The sequence below is a fragment of the Ahaetulla prasina genome, chromosome 4 (genome assembly GCF_028640845.1).
Source record: "Ahaetulla prasina isolate Xishuangbanna chromosome 4, ASM2864084v1, whole genome shotgun sequence".
Classification (NCBI taxonomy): Eukaryota; Metazoa; Chordata; class Lepidosauria; order Squamata; family Colubridae; genus Ahaetulla; species Ahaetulla prasina.
In genome coordinates this window covers 147,384,986-147,391,002 of record NC_080542.1, presented here as the reverse complement: position 1 = coordinate 147,391,002, position 6,017 = coordinate 147,384,986, and positions in this window count along the sequence as shown.

Sequence of the window (6,017 nt, the reverse complement as noted above, 5' to 3'; positions counted from 1 at the left end):
CTGGGGTCACGTGATCTCCTTTTGCAACCTTCTGATTTTTGCAAAGTCAGTGGGGAAGCCAGATTCACTTAACAGCCATGTGACTCACTTAAGAACTGCAGGGATTCACTGAACAAGAGTTCAGGAGGCCGTAAAATGGGCCCAGACTCACTTAACAACTGTCTCGCTTAGCAACAGAAATGTTGGGGTCAATTGTGGTTGTAATTTGAGGGTTATGTGTACTTTTGTTCAGATGGGCATCGTTGTTCATCGCACGTACCTCTGCCCTTCGGTCAAAGGATGCTGTGCAAAATTCGATATTTTTTTTCTCAACAGGTGTTGCTTTTTCTTAGAGATTTTCCTTTCTTCTTAATGCAGAAAATAACTGGATTAATTGAAATTTTTGCAGCAAGGGGCAATGGTGTCCATCAGTCTTTATGGTCCACGAATCCTAGGTTGTCCTGACTGGACACAGCTGCTAAGCCATGATCACCTCCAAACCGCGGTAACTGAAAACCTTGGACGTAAACATTCCATAGTGAGCCATTTATTAATATGGTTTATATATTTTTTTTAAATTTCCTGCCGCTTTAGGCTGAACTGTTCGAGAAAGGGTTGGAAGTTGGCTTGGTCTCTGCTAAGAATCCACCAGGTGGAGAATCTTAGGGCCGGAAGGGGCCTCAGAGGTCCTCCAGTCTGACCCCCCCGCTCAAGGCAAAAGAACTTCCTGGCCAAATGGTTGTCTGGTCTATTTTGGAAAACTCGGGCAATGGAGCAGCAACAGGAAGCAGATTGTTTAATTATTAATTGTTCTTGCTGTCAGGAAATTTCTCATTAGTTCTAAGTGTCCTTGATTAGTTAGTTTCCATCCATTGTGTGTTTCCTTCCTTCCTTCCTTCCTTCCTTCCTTCCTTCCTTCCTTCCTTCCTTCCTTCCTTCCTTCCCTCCCTCCCTCTCTCTTTCTCTCTCTCTCTCCCATTTAGTATCAAATCACTTTGCGATGAGTCCTTGCATTAACCATCTTTACGGTTCTATAAAACAAAGAAAAGCTAAAGGAAGATCATAAGCACAGCCATTGTTTTACTGGTGTCTGTTTCACTTAACAACTGAGCTGCCAATCCACTGGTTGCTAAACGAGGACTATCTCTATTTTCCAATTTCTTCTTCTTTCTTGCCTGCTTCTCCTTCTCCTCCTTCCTCTTCCTCCTCTTCCACCTCCTTTTTTTTTCTTCCTCTTCTCCATTATCTTTCTTTAGAATAGAATAATAGAGTGGGAAGGGACCTTGGAGGTCTTCTAGTCCAACCCTCTGCTTAGGCAGGAAACCCTACACCACTTCAGGCAAATGGCTATCCAACATCTTCTTAAAAATTTCCAGTGTTGGAGCATTCACAACTTCTGCAGGCAAGTTGTTCCACTGATTAATTGTTGTAACTGTAAGGAAATTTCTCCTTAGTTCTAGGTTGCTTCTCTCCTTGATGAGTTTCCACCCGTTGCTTCTTGTTCTACCCTCAGGTGCTTTGGAGAATAGTTTGACTCCCTCTTCCTCTTCTTCTCTTCCTCTTCCTCCTCCTCCACTTCTCCTTCTCTTCTCCTCCTTCTTCTCTTGCTCTTTCCTCTCCTCCACCCTTTCTTCCTTCTCCTCCTCACCCCCTCTCCTCCTCATCTCCATTTCCTCCTCCTCCTCCTCCTCCTCCTCCTCTTTCTGCAGTCAACAGAAAACCAGGTTTACTAAGCCTACTGAAAAAAAGTCAAGATAGTGACCATGTTGCAAGCGGGCATCTCAACTCTTCTGACCACTCTTGGTAGCCGGAGAAAACCTCCATTAAACCAGGGTTAGTCTCAATTTCCCTATTTGGGTGGCAAGTCGGAGCAATTTAATTCATGGGTGGATTGTGTTTCTGATTTCACAACTTTCCAATATGCTGTTCAGTTCAAAACATGTCCAAGGCAGTTTGCAATTAGGCATTTAAAAAAAAATAATTGAAAGGAGATGGCAAAATATGCCTTTTTAAAAAGTAAAACAGCAGCAGCAAATTGCCACGAAAACAAAACACGACATTTTGTTCCAATGAGAAACAATCAACTGTAAATTCCATGATTATCATTTGTTAAAAACCCAGAGATTTGGTAGCCAAATCACTCAAACTGGAATATTTTCCATTCTGTTAGTCAACAGTTTTTCCCACAGCCCTGTAAAGCCAGATCTAAAATAGGGGACAAGGACTTCAACTCTCCAAATCCCCCAGCCAATTTGCTGGTTGAGGAATTCTGGGAATTGGAGTCCACCCCTCTTAAAGCATGCTGGCTGGGGGATTCTGGGAGTTGAAGTCCTCCCCTCTTAAAGCAGTGGTTCTCAACCTTTATAGTGCTGCGACCCCTTTAATACAATTCCCCACGATGTGGCGACCCCAACCATAAAATTATTTTCGTTTTGAATTTATCGCGCCTGAAGCCGTCTTGGCTAGCGATCTGAACTGCTTGCGATTGCCTTGAGGACGGAGGCATTAAAGCGGAGACTCCTCCCCTATTAAATTTATCGCGCCTGAAGCCAGATTAGGCTAGCGATTGGGAGTGATTGCAACTGGCTTGAGAGGGAGACATCAGAGCAAAGATTTCTCTCTTTTTTAATTCATCGCGCCTGAAGCCGAATTCGGCTAGCGATTTGAAGAGCCTGCAGCTGGCTTGTGGAGTCAACCGTTGGAGCGCGATTCTTCGACTCGCAAGTATACTTCCCATATTTCTGATGGTCTTAGGCGACCCCTGGCAAATCGTCATTCGACCCCCAACGGGGTCCCGACCTACAGGTTGAGAACCGCTGTCTTAAAGCATAGCTGGCTGGGGGGATTCTGGGAGTGGAAGTCCTTCCCTCTTAAAGCAGAGCCGGCTGGGGGATTCTGGGAGTTGGAGTCCTCCCCTCTTAAGCATCCTGGCTGGGGGATTCTGGGAGTTGAAGTCCACCTTTCTTAAAGCATAGCTGGCTGGGGGATTCTGGGAGCCCCCATTGCATTTGAACAGAGGCTGTAGTATCATTTATCTAGCAGGTTTGGTGAAGGCTTCCAGCCCATTGGGGGTGGGGGTGGGCTTCCCATGGTCACTCCTGTTTTTAAAAAGAAGGAGAAGAAAAAGACTAAGAGACTGGGGACGGGGGGGGGCGTAGAGGAGAGGCAAAAAGTCAAAATGACCCTTGGCCAAAACTGAACCTCATTTCTATTTTTATTTTTTTTTACATGTGGGGCTTTGCTGGCCTGGGGACACACAGGATCCCCCCCACTCTTCCAGTCCTGCTTGTACAGATAGTCCTCGACTTATGACCAGAATGGGGACAGAATTTCCACGCTAAAGGGGGGGGTTGCTAAGTGAGTCATGCTAATTTTTTTATCTCCCCCCCCCACCCCCGACTTTGTTCTGGGAACCTTTCGGGCACTTAAGAACCGTGTGACTATCTGAACAATTTAGAATAGAATAGAATAGAATAGAATAGAATAGAATAGAATAGAATAGAATAGAATAGAATTTTTATTGGCCAAGTGTGATTGGACACACAAGGAATTTGTCTTGGTGCATATGCTCTCAGTGTACATGAAAGAAAATATACCTTCATCAAGGTATAACATTTACAACACAATTGATGGTCAATATATCAATATAAATCATAAGGATTGCCAGCAACAAGTTATAGTCATACAGTCATAAATGGAAAGAGATTGGTGATGGGAACGATGAGAAGATTAATGCAGATTCAGTAAATAGTCTGACAGTGTTGAGGGAATTATTTGTGTAGCAGAGTGATGGCCTTCGGGAAAAAACTGTTCTTGTGTCTAGTTGTTCTGGTGTGCAGTGCTCTATAGCGTCGTTTTGAGGGTAGGAGTTGAAACAGTTTATGTCCTGGATGTGAGGGATCTGTAAATATTTTCACGGCCCTCTTCTTGATTCGTGCAGTATACAGGTCCTCAATGGAAGGCAGGTTGGTAGCAATGATTTTTTCTGCAGTTCTAATGATCCTCTGCATCAATTAAAATAATCAATTGCAGTGATTTGCTTAATGACTGTGGCAAGATAGGTTCATCCAATGGGGCAAAAGTCACAGAGCAATTGTCTTCCTTAGCAACAGAAATTTGAGGTTCAGTTATGGTCATAAGTTGAAGGCTAACTTTATAATATGATTTTCTCTTCTCCTCTCCTCTCCTCTCCTCTCCTCTCCTCTCCTCTCCTCTCCTCTCCTCTCTTCTCTTCTCCTCTCCTCTCCTCTCCTTTCCTTTCCTCTCCTCTCCTCTCCTTTCTTCTCTTCTTTTCCCTTCCCTTCCCTTCCCTTCCTTTCCCTTCCCTCCCTCCTTTCCTTTCCTTTCCTTTCCTTTCCTTTCCTTTCCTTTCCTTTCCTTTCCTTTCCTTCCCTTCCCTTCCCTTCCCTTCCCTTCCCTTTTTTTCCCCTCCCTCCGTCCTTTCCTTTTCCTCCCTCCCTCCCTCCCTCCTTCCCTTCCCTTCCCTTTTTAAAAAAGTCCCTGTTCTGTTCTAGGATATCTCAGCGGCTTTGGATTCAAAGCTTCACTGCCTGTAGCTATGGAGGCTCGACTTTCAACCTTTGGGGCGACCTCCGCAGGTATTTTCCGCAGGGGCACCAAAGGACTTCAAAGAGGAGGGTCTCTGCGGATGCCTTTTTAAAGCCCGGCTTCGCTGCCCAGGCCCCAGATTTGTCCTATGAGGTCACACCTGCGCAGGGGCTCCGCGGCCCAAAATACACCACTCTTTTATATTGGTTGAAACGTTACACGGCCTGGAAATAGGATCCAATTGTTATCTCCCCAGAGAAGGCAGAACCATGCCTGGCAGGTGACGTCTCTTCTCCCGGAAGGGGGAGGGGGGGGTGGCAGATCCTGGAGGACCACAGAGAGAACTAGGAGCTTTTTGCTCCCAAAGGAAGCCTTAATACAGGCAGTCCTCGACTTACAAATGTTCGTTTAGTGACCGTCTGCAATGGCATCAGAAATGTATGTATTTATTTATTTGGTTCTTCATCAAAATGCCCATGCGTTCCAATTCTCCTCCTCTCCCCCCCCGCCCCCAAACCTTCCTATACAGATAATCCTCGACTTATAACTGTTCGCTTAGTGACCAAAGTTACAATGGCATTGGAAAAAAAAGGACTTATGACCCTTTTCCACACTTACGACCGTCGCAGCACCCCCGTGGTCACGTGATCAAAATTCAGATGCTCGCCAGCTGACTCGTATTTATGACCGCTGCAATTTTCCGGAGGGGAGGGGGGAGTTCACATGATCCACTTTTGTGACCGTCTGATGAGCGAAGTCCATGGGGAAGCTTAGCGACCTTTTGACTCACTTAACAACTGTGGCAAGAAAGGTCGTAAAATGATGCAGAACTCAACAACTGTCTTGCTCAGCTATGGAAGTTTTGGGCTCCGCTGTGGTTGTAAGTCGAGGACTATCTGTAAAGTCCACTTTTCTACACCGGCTGGACTGCTGACCGCCACTTTGTGAGTTGCTTTCACAATCATTGTGCGATCACAATGCTTTCTTCATCTCTGGGGTGACTTTGCTAGCCGCTACATGTGGTCCTCCACTTACAACCGTTTGTTTAGTGACCGTTTGAAGTTACAACGGCGTGGAAAAAAGTGACTTAGGAACGTTTTTCCACACTTACGACCGTTGCAGCATCCCCTGTGGCCACGTGATCAAAATTCAGGTGCCTAGCAACTGACTCATATTTATGACGGTCACGGTGTCCTGGAATCATGACCTTCTGACAAGCGAAGTCAAGGGGGAAGCCTGATTCACTTAATGACTGAAAAACGCTGGGAAGTTTGTAAAATGCGGCAAAGTTCACTTAGCAACCGTCTTGCTTAGAGACAGCAGAGTTTTGGGGCTCCATTGTGGTCGCAAGTCGAGGGCTACTTACAAATGCCGGAAATGAAATACCCAGATGTACAGATAGTCCTTGACTTACAAGCATTCGTTTAGTGACCGTTCAAAGTTACAACAGAACTGAAAAAAAGAGATTGGCTGTAATTACTCCTTGGCCT